This window comes from Protopterus annectens, chromosome 14.part0 (genome assembly GCF_019279795.1).
Source record: "Protopterus annectens isolate FY-2018-M chromosome 14.part0, PAN1.0, whole genome shotgun sequence".
Classification (NCBI taxonomy): Eukaryota; Metazoa; Chordata; order Ceratodontiformes; family Protopteridae; genus Protopterus; species Protopterus annectens.
In genome coordinates this window covers 984,376,005-984,393,902 of record NC_056748.1, presented here as the reverse complement: position 1 = coordinate 984,393,902, position 17,898 = coordinate 984,376,005, and the positions used below count along the sequence as shown (strand labels likewise).

The 17,898-nt window shown below is 44.5% G+C and overlaps 1 protein-coding gene across 1 annotated transcript in view; it reads left to right on the top strand.

The window, feature by feature from the left end:
- WDFY4 (WDFY family member 4) overlaps positions 1 to 17,898 on the top strand; it is a 4,454,583-nt gene that overhangs the window by 3,567,878 nt on the left and 868,807 nt on the right. The gene's annotated exons all lie outside the window — the stretch shown is intronic.

The window sequence follows — 17,898 nt, the reverse complement described above, 5'->3', positions numbered from 1 at the left end:
ACAATGGATAATATGGAAAAAGACTCAAAGTCCCATCCACCAACAAACCTTCAGACAACTAAGAAACCAAACCAAAAAAGCTGTAATATTAGATAAAAAACTACTACCTACTATCCCAACAAGTGAATCACTCCAAACCACAAAAGTTCTGGTCCAGCATCAATCAACTACTCCACCCAGGAAAATCGGCCACTCCTAGCCCTCAAAATACTGAACACAAAATTCAATAAATATAGCTAATGATTTTAACACATTCTTCACTAACACTATGCAAACACTAGCTATCCAGCTCTCACCTCAGAACTTCACTTTACCTACTAAAAAAGCAAACTGTTCTCCCTCCTTTCAACTTCACCCCATCCCTACATCATATGTGCTTACCCTCCTTCAGAAATTGAAACCATGCTCTCCCTCAGCAGACCAACTACCTGCAGAATTTCTGCAACTAGCTGCTAAAGCCATTGCCCTCCCAATATCAATCCTGATCAACAGAACCATTACTGAAAGCTATATCCCTTCTATATGGAAAATCTCCCATATTATCCCCCTCCACAAAGGTGGCCAATCTACCGAGCTTTCCAATTATCGACCTATTGCCCTCCTCTCACCTCTAGCTAAGATTATGGAAAAATGCATCCACAAACAACTGCTTCAACACTTAACACAAAATAACCTTCTAGCTAACTGCCAGCATGGTTTTAGACCTTCACATAGTACCTCCACTGCCCTTCTCTCCTTTACAGATACTATCAACAAACACCGTAGTCTAAACAAACTCTCTTCTGCCCTATTCATTGACTTATCTAAAGCCTTTGACATGGTGAATCACCAAATTCTCATTACCATAATAAAATCCCTATCACTTGATACATCCTCCATACAGTGGTTCCAGTCCTACCTTGACAATAGACAGCAGGCAGTACTATGGCACAAGTCCCTCTCTACCCACTTACCAGTCAACCTCGGTGTCCCCCAAGGATCCATCCTTGGACCTCTACTCTTTTCCATTTTCATCAATGACCTCCACCTAGCCATCCCTCAAGCCTCATGTATACAATATGCAGATGATTCTACACTTATATGCTCAGCCTCATCCTCTTCAGACCTGCTATCACGTACTCTACAAGTCTTCACCACAATAGAGAAATGGTTTACTCACAGATGCCTTCTCTTAAACCCCAAAAGACTAAACTCCTTCTATTCTCTCCCACCAGCAAATACCCCCCATTGGATTTCACAGTCACTTCTATCAACAAGACTATTATATCTCCTGAAGCTACCACTAAACTACTAGGAGTCACCATCGACAATAAACTAAACTCGATATACATATAAACAATACTATAAAATCAGTTAATAAAAATTGGGCTCCCTGTATCAGATTAAATCTTTTCTCCTACCCTCTGCTCGTACAATAATAGCACACACACATCTAATATCTCATCTTCTATATGCCTCACCCATCTTTACTAAACTATCTAAACACAACCTCAGCAAACTGGAAAGGTCCTATAATAACATCGCCAGATTTGCCACAGGAAACCCATTTCAACCCATCATTGCCTCAATTTAAAACAGCTAGGCTGGCTTGAACTACAGAACCTAATCAAATTCAATCAACTAACTATAGCTCACAAAACCCTTTACACACCATCCAAAACACCAGCTCTATCCACACTAATCACTCCCTACAAGAACCTAGATTCCCTTAGGTCTTCACATAAACTCTTAGCTAGTTCTACCAAAACAAATAACAAGGCCGGTGACTCTTTTTTCTAATACAGTAGGGAAAGCCTGGAATCTTCTACCAAATGACATTTCTACACTTCCCTCACTATCCATTTTCAAAAACAATCTGAAAGTATATCTCAAATCTCACTGGCTATGTTACTGTTCCAAACCTGACTAGCTCTATAGTCACCCTAAACTCTGATCTTCCCCTTCTTTTCCTTCAGGAAAAAAAAAAAAAAAAAAATGTTTTTTGTTTTTTGGTTCTGCCATATGAACTGCATCTACTGTTGAGTGAATTCTATACTGACAATTTACTTTGAATTGTTAGAATTTATCCTGTAAATCAGTCTGTTTTTGCTTGTATTTTTTGTATTGATTTTGTTTATATGCTTGACTCACAGAAATTTGTTAATTTAGCTGTATTTACCTAGGAGCTTTTCTCCCCGGGCCTCTACTGAAAATGGACATGTATCCAGTTAGACTAGCCCGGTAAACAAATGTAAAATAAATAAATAAATAAAAAATAACCTGTCTTCATCATGGCCGTGGACTTGGTGACTGCCACTGTCCTCCTAAGCTGCAAAAGTAGTAGCTTCAGCAGTTGCCTTCTGTTGTTACCTTGGCACATCATGGTTGCACTCCACACACAAAACAAAACTCCTAGTCCACGCAATGATGCAGGTGTCTCTTCAGTGGGGAAAAACAAATTTTGCTCAAATGTCAGGTAGTGAAAGACAGACTCAGGATAAATTTATAAATTTTGGCTACTACACCCACCAGTGTAACATCAAAACAATGTAGCATAGGCACTTCATTAATAAAACAAGAACTTTTTGTTAAAAGCCAAAAACAAAGTACCAGTTTGATGGTGCAGACTCTTTTTCAGGATATGAAACAAAATTTACACAAACTCTGCAATCTTTTATATTAGTTTAGGATTAATCCTTATGTAACTGAAATCTTTAGTAGATTGTCTTCATATTGCCTCATGCTCCTTCAAGTCTTCTTTTATTTTATAAAGCCCACCTCCCAGAACTGCTGTTCTGCACATTAAAGTAACTAATAAGTATAACGTAATGGCAGTCATTGCATTAACTGCAATAAAAAGTTGTAATATTACAGTGAAGTGGACCTCCCATCATAAAAAAAGTTATATAACTTTTCTTCTTCAACTTTGAAGCATCTGAATGCTTATATACTTTCAGACAAGCTTTAAAAGAAACTTAAAGATTAGAGCTCCGCTTGGAACATGATATTTTAGTTGTTATATGACTTATCATAGGATTCAGAAAGGGTTCCAAGAGCAAGAAGTCCTACTGTGAGTGGCCAACCCATCACAGTAGCAGTTTCTGATTCAGAGAGAGCCCAACTACAGTGATTTTCCAGTCAAAAAAAGTACTGCAGTGGGTGATTCCATCATCTGTGTTACAGGATAATGAGACAATACAGGCAAGTGTCTAATGCTAATTTATCATGTGATCAGCACTAGAAGTGCCAGCAGGTACAGATTTAGACTGCTGAGTGTGTCACTCAGTTGGTCAACTGTGTAAATTAACACAGATGACTGAGAAAATTAACTCGAACAAATTGCTGCTAGCATCCATTGTAGTCAGTGGAAGAAGTTGCTTTTGGAGTTAAGTCTGGCGAAGTTCAGTGGAAAGGTAGTGGTGGTGTGTGTCAGGGGTATTGCAAGCAATTTCCATTTTGTACTGACAAGCTCTTAGTGATACTTGGCCACCTATCACATAAAAGTGGACACATCTTTCAAAATGCAGCTCTCCCAAGCACTTCATAAATGTAGGTAACATTTTCAGCTGCTCCCCCTAAAACTATTAATTATATTGTTTTAGATTAGCAATATTGCACCTGTTGTTGGAGGCATTTATTTAGACAGTTGTAGACATGATATGACCTGAAATTAAAGGCATATTGATGTGATGCTCAAAAAATATACCCAGTAGTGCACACATAGTATGCCTGGCTACACCCTTGGGGTTTGTGTGTGTGTGTGTGTGTGTGTGTGTGTGTGTGTGTGTGTGTGTTGGTTGATTGGTGTCATGGTTTGTGTGTGTTTGCATGTATCTGCAGGGATATAAGTGGATCAGATGTCTGTTAATCCATTCCTCAACTCATGGGTTTCGGATCTGACTTGAGACACTTTTCCAGACTTCGACTCCATAGCTCAGGCTCCTTCACTTACCCATAATCTCCTTCAGACACTACATTGCCTGAGATCTCATTTTCTGCTCTCAACCTTCAGATGTGGTTGACTTAGCTCAGGTCATTGGTGATGAATACAAATTTTTGGTGTACTGTTTTTGTTCTAGTTTCTACTTTGTCTTCATTTTCTTCCCTGTTACAGTAGAAAAAATGTCCTATTTTTGATCTAGTTTTCTGTGTTGGTTTAGGTCTCATGCCTCTTGGTTCCTTTTTCATACTGTAGGTTGATAGTACTCTCTTTTTACCATTGTTGGTATTTCACTTTATCTCTTCATCGAGATTGTTTGTATTACCATTGCTGTTCTTTTTGTTTATACTGATACTGTATTTAGGTTGCTTTTCTGTGGTTGTGGTGTGGTGAAACATAGCTGACAAACTAACTGGCTTAAAGAAATGTGTCTCTTGTGGGCACAAAATCCCCAGTTCAGATGCCTACTTTGAATGTGTTAATTGTTTGGGAGCTAGCTATTTGGATGTGGAGTGTGACATCTGCCCTGCATTTAACCATAGGGCTTTTGAATGTAGCCTTTACTTCTCGAACATCCTCATCCACCAAAGAAGCTGACAGAAAAGCTGAAAGGGGCCAAAAGGGAAAAATCTAAAGATCAATGTAAAAGCAAAGGAAGCAGTCCCTTGACCACTCTCCTTTGGCTTCGACTCCACTTCCTAACATCCAAAGGACTTTGGATCTGACCACTCCGTTGAATCAGTCACACACTTTCTCCAGAACCTCTCCTCATTGAGAACTGCCTCAGTTCACACCAGAGCTGATTGCTTCTAGGTTACATTCACCTTTTCCTAGGAGACTTGCATAAAGTTTCTAAACCCCCATCATCTTCATTCAGATCAGGACAGAATGATGAGGAAATTCCTCAAGACTCAAATTCAGTTGAGAGTCCTTCTGACCTGTGAGTTTTGGACCAAACCCCGTTAGCTGCTCCTATTCTGATTTATCCACTGGTTTTGGAGGTATCAGACCCAAGATTCCCAGGATTGCCCTTGTTGAATTCTAAGTTATAGTCTTCATCGACTGGCATTCTCTCTAATCCAACCAGCACCAACACTTTCAGAGCTGGAGAGATCTAAGAGACATAGCTTTGGCGCTGGATCCATGGGTAGGGGTTTCACTCTGAGACTCTCTGAGCCAACCTTTCCTCTCAGAGCTTCAGCATTCTCTTGCTCCGCTCCCATATCTGCTTCAAGACAGGATCAGGGAGATTCCATGGGCCGCCCTACCCAGGTGGTTTCAGCTCTAGCTGAGGGGTTTTGGTATCTCCCTTGGTTTCTGCCTTCGAGGCAGTGGAAAGAACATTATCCTCTTCATAGTTTCATAGGTCGGTACTAGGCTGTTGGCCCTAGGGCCTATATAAGCCTAGCCAAAAAATGTACCCTGGCTTTAGCCACCCAAGAAAATTATTTTCCTGTGCCCCTGTCGAGCAGAGCCACAGAAGTGATCCCTGGGGTGAATTTCCCATTTCCCATCCAATCATCAAGATTTTTCTTGAAGAGTGCTAATGAGGAACTCTGTTTGACATAGATAGGTAGTCTGTTCCAGAGTATGGGAAGTCTCTGGGACAGGAATCTATCCCTCCAGCATGTTCTGTTTATTGTGGTGACAAGGTTTAGGTCCCTAGAGCATGTAGCTCGGAGGGATTGGGACTTCTTTAAGTGGAGCATGTCCAACAGCTCTGGGTTTGACATAGCTTTGTATGTTAGGCAGAGATCGCCCCTGAGTAGGCGATATGCAATGGAGTAAATCTGTAGTTTTTTGAGACGGTCTGTGTAGGACATCTGTTTGAGGCCAGTAATCCTCTTTGTGAGGTATTTCTGTGGTCTTTCCAGTTGTTGTAGATGTCTTGTGAGGTACATACCAAAAGGGGCATTGTATCTATAATGGGTCTAATGAGTGATGAGTAGAGGGGAGCAATGACCACTTTTTTTCTGGATGAGAATCCTTTTGTGATGAGATGAGCCACATAGAAGTATTTTCTGACCACTGTGGTGATGTGATTATCAAAGGAGAGACTACTGTCCACCTGTGTCCCAAGGTTTCTTATCACATTTTCAGCATTAAGTAGACTACCAGCTATGGGGTAGTTCATGGGTACAGAGTTTTTACCAAAGGCGATGACAAAACACTTTTTGGCATTGAGCTTCAGGCCATGGCTTTGACACCAGGTATCTGTCTCAGTGAAGCCCTTTTGTAGTTTGTCCACATCGTTAGGAGTTTCGATTATGGCTCCTAGTTTGCAGTCATCTGCAGACTTTGTTAGCCAAAGTCCTTCTGTGTTAGCCTGCACTTCAGAGAAGTAGATACCAAACAGGAGAGGACCCAGGACTGAACCCTGTGGTACTCCACTTGTCACTGGTCTGAAGTCGGATTAGGAATCCGCTACTTTCACAGTGTGGGTTCTGTCCGTGAGCCATTTGGCAACCTATCTTGTGACATAGGGATTTATACCTAGTTTAGTGAGCTTATCTATAATTCCAGAGTGGGGGATGGTGTCGAAAGCCTTGGCGAGATCTAGATAAGCTGTGTGAACCATTTTACCCTCATCTTTGGCTTTGGTGACTGCTTCAAAGAAGTCAGTCAGGTTTAGGAGACATGATCTGCCTTTTACAAATCCAAACTGGGTGGGGTCTAGAGTTTGGAGATTACCATTGTCTTTGTTTATGAGTTCCACGATGATACGTTCCATGGCCTTGCAGACCAGGCTCGTCAGGCTAATGGGGCAGTAGTTCCCGGGCTCCGTTGTGGTTCCCCCTTTGTGGAGTGGGATAACCGTCGTGGTGCGCCATTCAGTGGGTACAAAGCCTGAAGGTGAGGCTATGATTGAACATGGTACTTAGGTAGGGTGCCAGTTCATTCTGTAGTTCGTGTAGAATGCAGCCTGTGATATTGTCAGGTCCCATGGATGCTGTGTTCTTGGCTTTGGAGAGTGTGTTTCTTACCTGTGCAGCCACAATTATAGGAACTTTGCATTCTTCCGGTATAGAAATGGGCCCTCTAGGGGGTGAGAGGGGGGTAAAATTAGCACTGAACCTATCTGCCAGGATGTTGGCAATATCAGTTGGTTCTGTATATTTAGTGCCATTGTGCTGTAACTCAGAGCAGCTCTGAGTGTTCCCATTGAGATTCTTGACATAGCTATAGAATGCTTTGTGGTTGTCTTTAGAGTCAGTGGCAATTTTGTTTTCATAACTAGCTTTGGAGGATTTTATGAGGGATCTCAGCTTCTTACTGAGGTTGATCAGGGAGTTCCTCCAGTGATGGGATTTTACTCTTTTTTTGCATCAGTTTCTTTCTTCTGTTGTAGAGTTTGTTTATGGCAGTGGAACACTGGCTTCCTTTTTTTGGAGAATAACATCTTGGTTCTATTAGGAATAGCATGATCCATGCACTCATGTAAGTGCTTATAAAGTGCATTTGTGTAGGATTTAGCAGTCATACCTCTACTGTCCGTCTGCATGGGTGTCATGAAGTTTGCCACTTCTGTCTTAAGAAGTGTGAAGTTGTCTTTGGAGAAGTTTTTTACAATGGTTTCCTTAATTGGGGGTGGGGGTGGGATGTGGATGTCTAGGCTGATTAGCTTGTGGTCGGATCTGACCAACGAGGAATTGACCTCTGGTGTGGAACACAGGTTTCCCATGTTGGTAATGACCAGGTCTAGGATATTGCTGCCCCTGATGGGGGTGTGAATAAGTTGATCCAAGGCATTGGAATTTATGAATTCTAGAAAACGTTGAGCAAAAGAGTTGGTACATGAGTAGTTTTCCCAGTTAATGGTGGGGTAGTTGAAATCGCCCATTATTAGGGTGTTGGGTTGTACCCTAATACTTTCCAGAATACTTTCAAGAAATGAGGAGTGGGAATCCTGGGGCATGGTGGGGGGTCTGTAGTAAGCTACAGTTTGGATTGCGGTCTTGCCCAGAGTTAGTTGCAATTGGATAATCTCAGTTGCATTATGCTGTGCAACTATCCTGGAGGTGTGGATATCCTTAATGAATATGGACACGCCTCCGCCTTTAGTGCTTCGTTCTGGGTTAGGTGGCTGAAAGGTGTGGTATGAATTGTAGCCTTGTAATGCAGGGGTGCTCTCTGGAGCTTTGAACCAGGTCTCTGTCACTGCACAGATGTCATTGTTCTCCATTTTAAGGAGATAAGACATCCCTGCCCCCCTCGCGTCATTTTTCCATGCTACAACTCCCTGTCCCGGGTCCTGAGCCTGCTTATTCTGTCTCATCAGAATAGCCAGTCCAAAACATAGACTTAAGGCAGTCCTCATCCAGGACCCCTTCAGACTTCTGAATCTTCCTTGGATCCCCCTCCATGGAAGCTCCTTGGAAGCATAAGTGTAAAACAAGACACATTGACTCCCCACAGGAGTCACTAACTGAAGACATGGATTACCCCTTGAGAACATCTCATTCAGAGAGATTTTCAAGCTTCTGAGACAGAAGTGCGGTTGGTCTGCGGATGTTGCTTCCCAGGAGGAGTCTGTGTTCCTCAAGGCATTTGGTACTGGGTGGGATTCCCCCTGCAGATGAAATGGTCGCTCATTTCTCATAGAGCCTGGAAGGATCAGCATGTGGCAGAGCATATCCTCAAGAAACCCAGTAAATGTTTAGTAGCACCAAAAAATGTGCCAATAGGAGCAAGAGTCCCCAGTTGATGCTGTGGTGATAGCGGCGGAAGCAGCCACTAAGAAGGAACTCACCAAAGAGAGTCCAGCTGTCCATCTCCCTAACAGGGAGTCTAAGGCTTTGAACAGATACAGGAAGTGAGACTATACTTCATTGACTCTTGCTGTTTGGTCACTGAACTATTTGGCACAGTTTGCAAGGTTCCAGAAGGATTTGACTAAAGAACTTTTCAAATACCCTGTTGGCTCCTTGTCTGTGGGGGATAAGAAGACCATGCCTTTGCAATTACCCACCCTCAAATCCATGTCAAACTCCTCAATGTGTCTGATATCTCACATGATGGAGGATGCTTCTAATACTGCAGGTTCAGGCATTACTGTTTAAAGACATGACTGGATGCACTTACATGACTTTGGATAGCCCTTTAAGTTGTCTTTCATCAATTCTCCCTTTGGTGGTTCAACCACTTTTTGGCTCCAAGATTAAAGAAATTCTCTGCAGGAGTGAACAAGATGAGAAAACTCTGTCTGTTTTAGGAATATGGCTTTCTACCCAGCAAATGGCTTTCTCTAGGAATCAGCAAAGGGGAAGAAAGATGTGATTCTGAAAATCCAAGAGTTTTTCCCAGGACTTCTATGGTGACAGATCTCCCTGAGTCAGAGGGAGAAACTCTAACAATAGACATTGCCTTCGAGGTGGAGGAGGCCACTCAGAGTGAAGGCTTCAGAGGTCCTTCTACTGTGAAGCCTTACCAGCACTCCTGAGGGATTGCCCATCTGCTGCACTCTGGAAGCAGTCGGGGAGGGGCACTTGTCACTGCATGAGAAGGCCCAGACATCCATCACCAAAAATGTCTGGGTGCAGACAGTTATTACCAGAGGCTACTATCTTCTATTTCCTCATATTCTGCCAAACATATCAAAGAAGTTACCCAGTGTAACACCCCATCAGAGAAAAGATACAGTATTAGAAATCCAAAAGCTGCTAGTAAAAAGAGTCATCCAAAAAGTCCCACCAGACCAGCAAGGATTTGGAACTTATTCAAGGTTCTTTTTGGTGCCAAAGAAAAATCAGGACCAAAGGCCAATCTTGGACTAAGCCACTTGAACCTGTTTGTTAAATACTTGAAATTTCAAATGGTCGCTGTTCATTCCATTCTTCCACTGTTGTGGAAGGATGGTTGGATGTGCTCAACAGACCCCCATGATACATACTACCACATCAAAATGGACAAACAGTAACATAGGTTTCTTCATTTCCTGCTTGGAGCCAGTCATTTTCAGTTCAGAGCCCTGCCATTTGGTCACACCACAGCATCCCTGGGTGTTCACCAAGTGCATGGCAGTGGTTGCAGCTCTGTTGATACTGCTAGGATTGTGGGTGTTTCCCTTATCACGATGACTGTCTCCTCACTGTCCTGAACTAGCATCTTCTGATTCATGCCAGAGATTACTTGCTCAATCTCTGCTCCAATCTGGGCATCATTGTGAATTACAAGTCACATGCTTGCTGTACACAAGTTCTGTGGTGAAGATGTATATTTAGACAGTATCTTCCAAATAGTAAGACTACCACAGCTGAGACTGCCACTCTACAAAATCAGTCCTTGGAATATCAGTGTCTTCAGACATCCCCTGCCAGGTTAATTTTACAGCTTCTAGGATCCATGGCTTCCTCAATTATTCTTTTCCCATTGGTGAGGTTTCACATGAAAGTACTTTAGTGGATATGGCTGTAATATGTTCAGTAAGATGACAATCCAAGAATTTCCCCATATCAATCACCAATATTTGCAGGGAATATGTAAACTGATGGACTCAGGTATTGCAGCTGGCTCAGAGATGTCCCTTTGTTCTTCCCTTACCAAAGGCCACTGTGACCACGGATGCTTCCCAGCTGGGGTAGGGCAACAGCTTAAAGACAGTTCAAGGCATCTGGTCTCCTTCAGAAGTCAGTCTGTCCATCAGTGTTCTAGAGATAAGATCTGTCATTCTTGCGTTGCATACATTCCAAGATGTTCTCCCTTTGGGGATGATTGCTGTACAGATGGACAATATATCTGTGGTTTGGTACATCATCAAACAGGGGAGAACATATTCTTACCCCCTGGGTCTAGAAGCAGTCAGAGTGTGGCAGTGGGTGATCTATTCCAACCACTTTCTAATCACAATACATATTTCAGGGAATTCCAACTTCTTGGCAGACAAACTGAGCAGGTCTGTTTTAGTGCCTCATGACTGATCTCTCAATTCATCAGTGGTGAATCAGATATTTTGGATTGGGTCAATCATGCTGCGATCTGTTTGCCTCTCCCCACAACTTCAAGTGCAGCAGATACTTTGCCATGATCCCTCCAGGAGGTTGTCATCAAGAGGCACTGTTCTCCACATTTGGCCCCTAGTCTCTTCTATGCATATCCACTGACTCCCCTTATCCCAGAGTTCCTTCAGAAAGTATCTCAGTGGAAGAACAACATCGTCTTCATTGCCCCATTCTGGTTTTGACAAGTGTGGTTCACTGGTTCCATTTCCTTTGTCCTCACTTTATACACGATCCTTGGGTTCTGGACCAGGTCTCAGATCTTCTGTCTCATCCATCCACCTTGACTCACCTGGACATTCAAGCACTCAATCTCACCACTTGGTTTCTCTACTTCCAAGGATGTCTAGGCAGTCCAGGCTGTCTTCCCTGGTCCTTCACATTCCACTTCTTCCCAAAAGACTTCAACCAGGAAGACATATAAGAGCAAATGGAAAACATTTTCAATTTAGGCTCATGAGAGACATTTGGATAATTTCTCAGCACCTTACACAGCACATTACAGTGGACTTGGATTTTCTTTCCTGTTCTGTGTGTGTGTGCCTCTTTTGACATGGCTGAGAAGACTAAAGGCACTTCTGGCTTCAAGAGATGCCAGAACTGGAATCGTAAATTGGCAGACTGAGACAGACATTCCTTGTGTGTCTACTTCTTGGGCCTGGTGCACCTTCAAGAAGACTGTGCCATCTATCATGGCTTTAGTCACCAGGCCCTCAGAGAGAGGAAAAATAAGCTCATGTTGAAAGGCCTGATAAAATCTAGCTTTGATGAGGCCATATCTGTGGCGTCTAAGATGGATGTTAGTTCCCCATCTTCTTCCTCTTCCTCCAGACATGAAAGTTCTAAGATGAGGAAACATTCGGTTCTGACAGTCTCGTTGGAACTGCCTATTAAAAAGGCTAAGTCTTCCTCAGTTCCAGCAGTTTCAGTGGAACTGAAAGGAAATCATTTACCATCGGTGTCATTGGTGCCAATCTCTGCACCAAGAATTTTGGTACCCACTACTACCTTGGATCAGACTTTTCCCCCCTCCTCGGTTCCACTGATCTTGGAACCAAAGGAGTTTTCATTTAAAGATTTGTCCCGCACAAGGTATTCTCCAGAAATTGACCCCTTTGTAGACCGACTGCCAAGCCCATTCTTGGATAGACCCCAGTCCCCATTGGTCTCTTTGGTCCATTCCACCAAGAGCCTCACAGAGTCTCATGTTCTGAGGCTGGTGGACCAGCTCCTAGTGGCAAGGGGATTACCTACTTCTTTGGTTCCTAGCACTTCTCACTCTAGAACTGTATACATTTCTAACCTGGTTTTCATTCCTTCTCTGACTCCATCTGAGCATTTGGAGTTCCCAGTTCCAACAGTCCTGGTATCGACTGTATTGGCACCGGTGAGGTCCTTGTCTCCAGCACCAGTCACTACCCTGACCTCTTTGATTCTGTTGGATCTGGATACCACTCAGGGTTGGAGTTTCGGTGTTGGTTCTGGGGAGCATGGATCGACACCAATCTTATCAGAGGCATCCATAATTCTGTGGACTTCTGCACACATAAGTTTGACTCCAGCTTTGAGTTCGGGGGTGGCTACCTCTGTGTGGGATGGGACCATGGTTTCAAAGGAGTCTTTCAATTCTGGGCTCCCATTCCTCTACAAGGGACCAGCTTTCTGGGCCATGGAGAGGGCCTTGTCCACTACATGCTGACAGTTGAGTTCTCTCTCATCAGAGCAGCATGCTGTTCTTTCCCTTCACCCAGTGCTACCACCAGCCTCTGACCTGGGACAGGGGGCACAGAAACCTCTGGAGTCATCTGTGGTGGAAATGTCCTGTTCAGACACCTCCCCGGTCAGTCCCACTAAGGAAGTACCCCAGAAGAGAAAGTACAAGAGGAAGCACTTGGGCTCCCCTGAAGAGTCTTACACAGAATGATACTGACTTTGATGAAGGGGAAGGTTCCCCAGGGTCACCCACAGAAGATGTCTCGGTCGGTGACATTCTAGAGATCCTTATAAACAGAAGGGTGGCTGCACTTCCCAACAACCTTCATTGGAGGAGTTACTATACCTAGAGGCTTTCTGTGCCCAACCATCTGCTGCTTGGATTTCTCCACCCGCTGATGATCTAATTAAGTTGATTGCACAGCGGGCTTTGAAGATTCCTTAGTCCATCAAACCAATCCCTAAGAAACCAGACCATATTTTGTCAGCTCCTGCGGATCAACAACATTGGGCTAAAGGGGTCCCAGTAGGTGCCATGGTGATTGTGGCAGCTACCAAAAAGGAACTTGCTGATGAAAGGCTTACTATCCATCCCCCTAATAAGGAGTCTAGGATGATGGATAGATTCAGGAAGAATGTATACGCTTCATTGAGCCTCACGCTTGGGTCTTTGAACTTCATGGCACATTTCACCAGACTTCAGTAAGATCTGATAAAGGAGCTATGAGACACTCAGGAACTGTAGCTGAGGGGGTTCAGGCTAAAGTACCTTCCCAGCTGGCAACCCTTGATTCCATATGTAATTCATCTATGAGGCTCATTGCACTTACAGGTGAAGGGACGACTAGGGTAGCAGGTTCTGGCGTAGCCATGAAGAGAAACACCTGGATGCGCTTATGTGAGTTTGCAGAGCCATTTAAGTCTTCTTTCATCAGTGCTCCCTTTGACGGAACATCCCTTTTTGGCCCCAAAGTTAAAGAAACCCTTGCCAGATGTGAGAAGGATGGGAAGACCCTTTCTGCTGTGGGAGTATACTTTTTCACTCCTCAATGGCCCTACACCAGGAACCAGAGGAGTGGCAAGCTATGGTTCAGAAAGTCCCAAGGGCCTTTCAAGGACTCACATGGTAATGACTCCCCCTGGGGCAGAGGGGGGAGTTATAATGGAAGATGCTAGAGGCAGAGGTGGCCCGCAAAATCAAGGTTCCAGGAATTCCTTCCCTGGTAACTGTTATCAGTACTCCTGGAAGGAGGCTGGATTGCCATTCTATGGAGGCAGTTGGGGCACGACTTTCCCTGCACCTACCTGCCTGGCTAACCATAACAATGGACAATTGGGTGCAGAGGATTATAACCAGAGGTTACAGTATTCCCTTTTTGAAGGAACCCAAACAGCCAGAAATAATTCCAGATGTTCCAGCCAGTCATAGGGATGCCGCAGTTCTAGAAATTCAAAAACTGCTCGACAAGAGAGTCATCCATGCAGTCCCATTAGACCGGGTAGGATCCAGAGTTTACTCGTGATTCTTTTTAGTGTCAAAAAAAAGAGGGGACTGGAGACCAATTTTGGATCTCAGTATCTTGAAAAATTTAGTTCAACAAACCAAATTCAGGATGGTCATGGTTCAGTCTATTCTCTTGTTCTTAGGGAAACACAATTAGATGTGCTCAATAGATCTTCAGGATGTGTATTATCACATAAAAATAGACAAACGCTCCAGAAGATATCTGAACTTCTGGCTGGGAGCCAGTCATTAGCAGTTCAGAGCCATGCCCTTTGGTCTCACCACAGTCCCCAGGGTGTTCAGCAAGTGAATGCCAGTGGTCACAGCTCACTTCAGACTGCAAGGATTCTGTGTGTTTCCATACCTAAACAACTGGCTCATTACCGTAATTACTGCTCTAGGCAAGGAACTACATTCTTCAAGCTTACTGTTCACTAGGGATCACTGTCAACTATAAAAAAAAAATCTAGAGCCAACACAGCATTTAGAGTTCATAGGTGTGACCTTAGACACAAGCACCCACATCGCGTCTCTACCTCAAGAAAGACTTCAAAGAATAAAATCACAAGTCCGCCAGATTATTCACAACAGAACAATGGCTGCAAGACTGATATTACAGCCTCTAGGATCTATGGCAGCAACCATCACTTTATTTCCCCTTGCGAGGCTTCACATGCAAATTCTACAGTGGCTCTTGGTATCAAAGTGGTCATTATTGAATCAAGAAGTGTCCCATCAAGTACTGATCACCAACTTATGCAAAAAGGACCTGAGAGGGTGGCTCCATTCCAACGACATTCTGTCTGTCTGTCTATTTGTCCCTCCTCAACTCCAGGCCATCGTGACCACTGACGCATCCCAGATGGGGTGGGGAGGCATTATCTAGAAAAGAAAGTCCAAGACACTTGGTCCCAGTTAGAGGTCAATTTGCATATCAGTGTTCTAGAGATGAGGGCAGTGCTGCTGGCGTTGCAAGCATTCCAAGAAACCCTCCCATCTAGAACAATTGCGATCCAAACAGACAACATGTCAGTGGTTTGGTATATCAACAAACAAGGGAGAACCAGATTCGTACCCTCTTTGTCAAGAAACACTCAGGGTATGGCAATGGGCAATTTCATCCAGCTGCTTTCTAATTGCAACACATATTCCGGGGAGCTCCAATGTGATTGCGGACAAAATTGAGCAGGAGCATCCTGATACCTCACTAGTGGTTTCTCAACCATTTTGTGGAGGAAAGGATATTCTGTCAATGGGGCCAGCCCTGCTGCAGTCTATTTGCGTCCCTCCTGAACAACAAGTTCAGCAGCTACTTTGCCCTGATTCCCCCTCAGGGGAGTCACTGAGAGGTGCTCGCCTTCATGATTGTCCCATCCTGTATGCCTTTCCCCCCAATTCCTCTTATTTCCCAGTTTCTGAAAAAAGCAAACAGGTCGAAGAGCAAGATAATTCTCATTGCCCCATTGTGGCCTCGACAGATATGGTTTCCTTTTCTGTGGCCTCACTTAATTCAGAATCCTTGGAATCATTTTCCCGGAATCAGAGAGGGCAAAAAAAGATGTGGTTCCAGAAGTCACAGTATTCCTGGGACACTCAGGGCTCTTCTTCCTCCAGAGGCAGAGGGGGACAGTATAGATGCTCACCCAGAGGCAGAGGGTGTCCGAGGAATTTGGGGTCTCGAGAACCTTTCTCATACAGGCTTGGACAGCAACCCTGAGGGGTTGCCCGATTGCTCTATTCTGGAGGCAGTCAGGGGTTGATTGTCATTGCACCTGGTGGCATAGGAGTCCAAACATCAGACCGCTGGGTGCTTCAGATCATATCCAGAGGATACTCTATCCCCTTTGTGGCTCCTCCCAAACCTCCTAAACACCTCCTGGATGTACCACCCATGCAAAGAGAGACAGAAGCAGCAGTGGAAATCTCCAAGCTGCTAGAGAAACAAGCCATCATACCTGTCCCCCCAGATCAGTCTGGATTGGGCATCTACTCCAGGTACTTTTTGGTGCCAAAGAAAACGCGGGACTTGAGGCCCATTCTGGACCTATCTACCCTGAACCTGTCAGTTGCCAAAGAAAACATCCGGATGGTCACATTTCAGTCCATCATGTCGTACCTGCAAGAGAGTGAATGGATGTGCTTGTTAGACCTCCAGGATGCCTACTATTACATAAAGATGCACAGAAGATCCAGGAGGTTCCTCCGCTTCTGGCTAGGAGTCAATCATTAACAATTTCAAACCCTGCCCTTTGGTCTCTCCACAGCCCCCAGGGTGTTCACCAGTGATGGGGGTAGTAGTGGCTAACCTGAGGCTTCAGGGGATTCAGGTCTATCCATACCTGGACGATTGGCTCCTCACTGCTCCCACCAGACATCTACTTTCTCAAACCAGGGATTATTTCTTAAAGCTTGCTCTTCACTTGGGGATTAGAATCAACACATACAAATCACTTCTAAATCCTGTCCAGGTGATAGACTACATTGGGGGCATGGATAGACACACTACAGTGCAAAATTTTCCTGACCATGGAGAGTGTGCAAAACCTGAGGATGCATGTTTGTCTGATCTGGTGTTCTCATCTTCCCTCGGCAGAATCAGTGGTGAGAGCCATAGGTTCTATGGCAGCAACCATAACATTTCTTCCGTGTGCCCGGTTACACATGCGAGTACTACAGTGGACACTAGCAGTGCAATGGTCCTTGTTGGATCTTCCATTATCGTATCCAATACACTTCAGTTGAGTCTGCGGGTCATCCCTTCTATGGTGGATGTACTCTCCGGAAATCTTGGTGGGACGACCTTTTGTTCCAGCCCCTGTCCAAGCCACAGTGGCCACGGATGCCTCCCAACTTGGGTGGGGGGGGTATTGTTTGGGCAGGACAGTGCAAGGCCTGTGGTCCCCTGTCGAGACTAGTTTGCATATAAACGTTCTGGAGATGAGGGAGGTTCTTTTGGCGTTGCAGGCCCTTCATGCCTATCTTCCTCTGGGAACCATTGCAATTCAATCAGACAACACGTCAGTGGTCTGGTATGTCAACAAACAGGGAGGGACCAGATCTTACCCCCTTTGTCGCGAGGCCATGAGAGTGTGGGAATGGGCAATCTCCACTGGTCGCTTTCTCATAGCAATGCACATTCCGGGACAGTCCAACATTCTAGCGGACAGGTTAAGTCAGACTATTCTGATGCCTTACAAGTGGTCTCTGAATCATTCAGTAGTGGAGCAGATCTTTCTGGAGTGAGGTCAACCTTGCTGCGATCTCTTCTCATCTCCTTCCAATGTGAAGTGCAGCGAGTTCTTTGCTCTGAACCCCCAGCCGGGGGAGTCCCCCAGAGATGCTCTAGAACATGCTTGGCCTCTCGGTCTTCTGTATACTTACCCTCCAGTGCCTCTTATTCCGAGGTTTCTACAGAAAGCTTGTTGACTGGGGAGCAAAGTGATCCCCATTGCCCCATTTTGGCCTCGCCAGGTACGGTTTCCCTTCCTTTGGTCTCATCTTCTGGCTCTGCCTTGGATCTTGGATCCCATTCAGGATCTTATTTCACACCCCTCAGGGGTTCCTCATCTGAACCTGGGCAGTTTGAAGCTCACGGCTTGACTGCTGCAGTTCCCCTGATTGCTTAGGACTCCTGGATTATCCTCTTCAGTCAGGTCTATTCTGGTGGCAGCTCATAAGTCTTCCACTAGGAAGATTTACCGCAACAAATGGAAATGTTTTTCCTTTTGGGCTTCTCAAAGGAGTTTAGATCCTTTCATGGCTCCTAT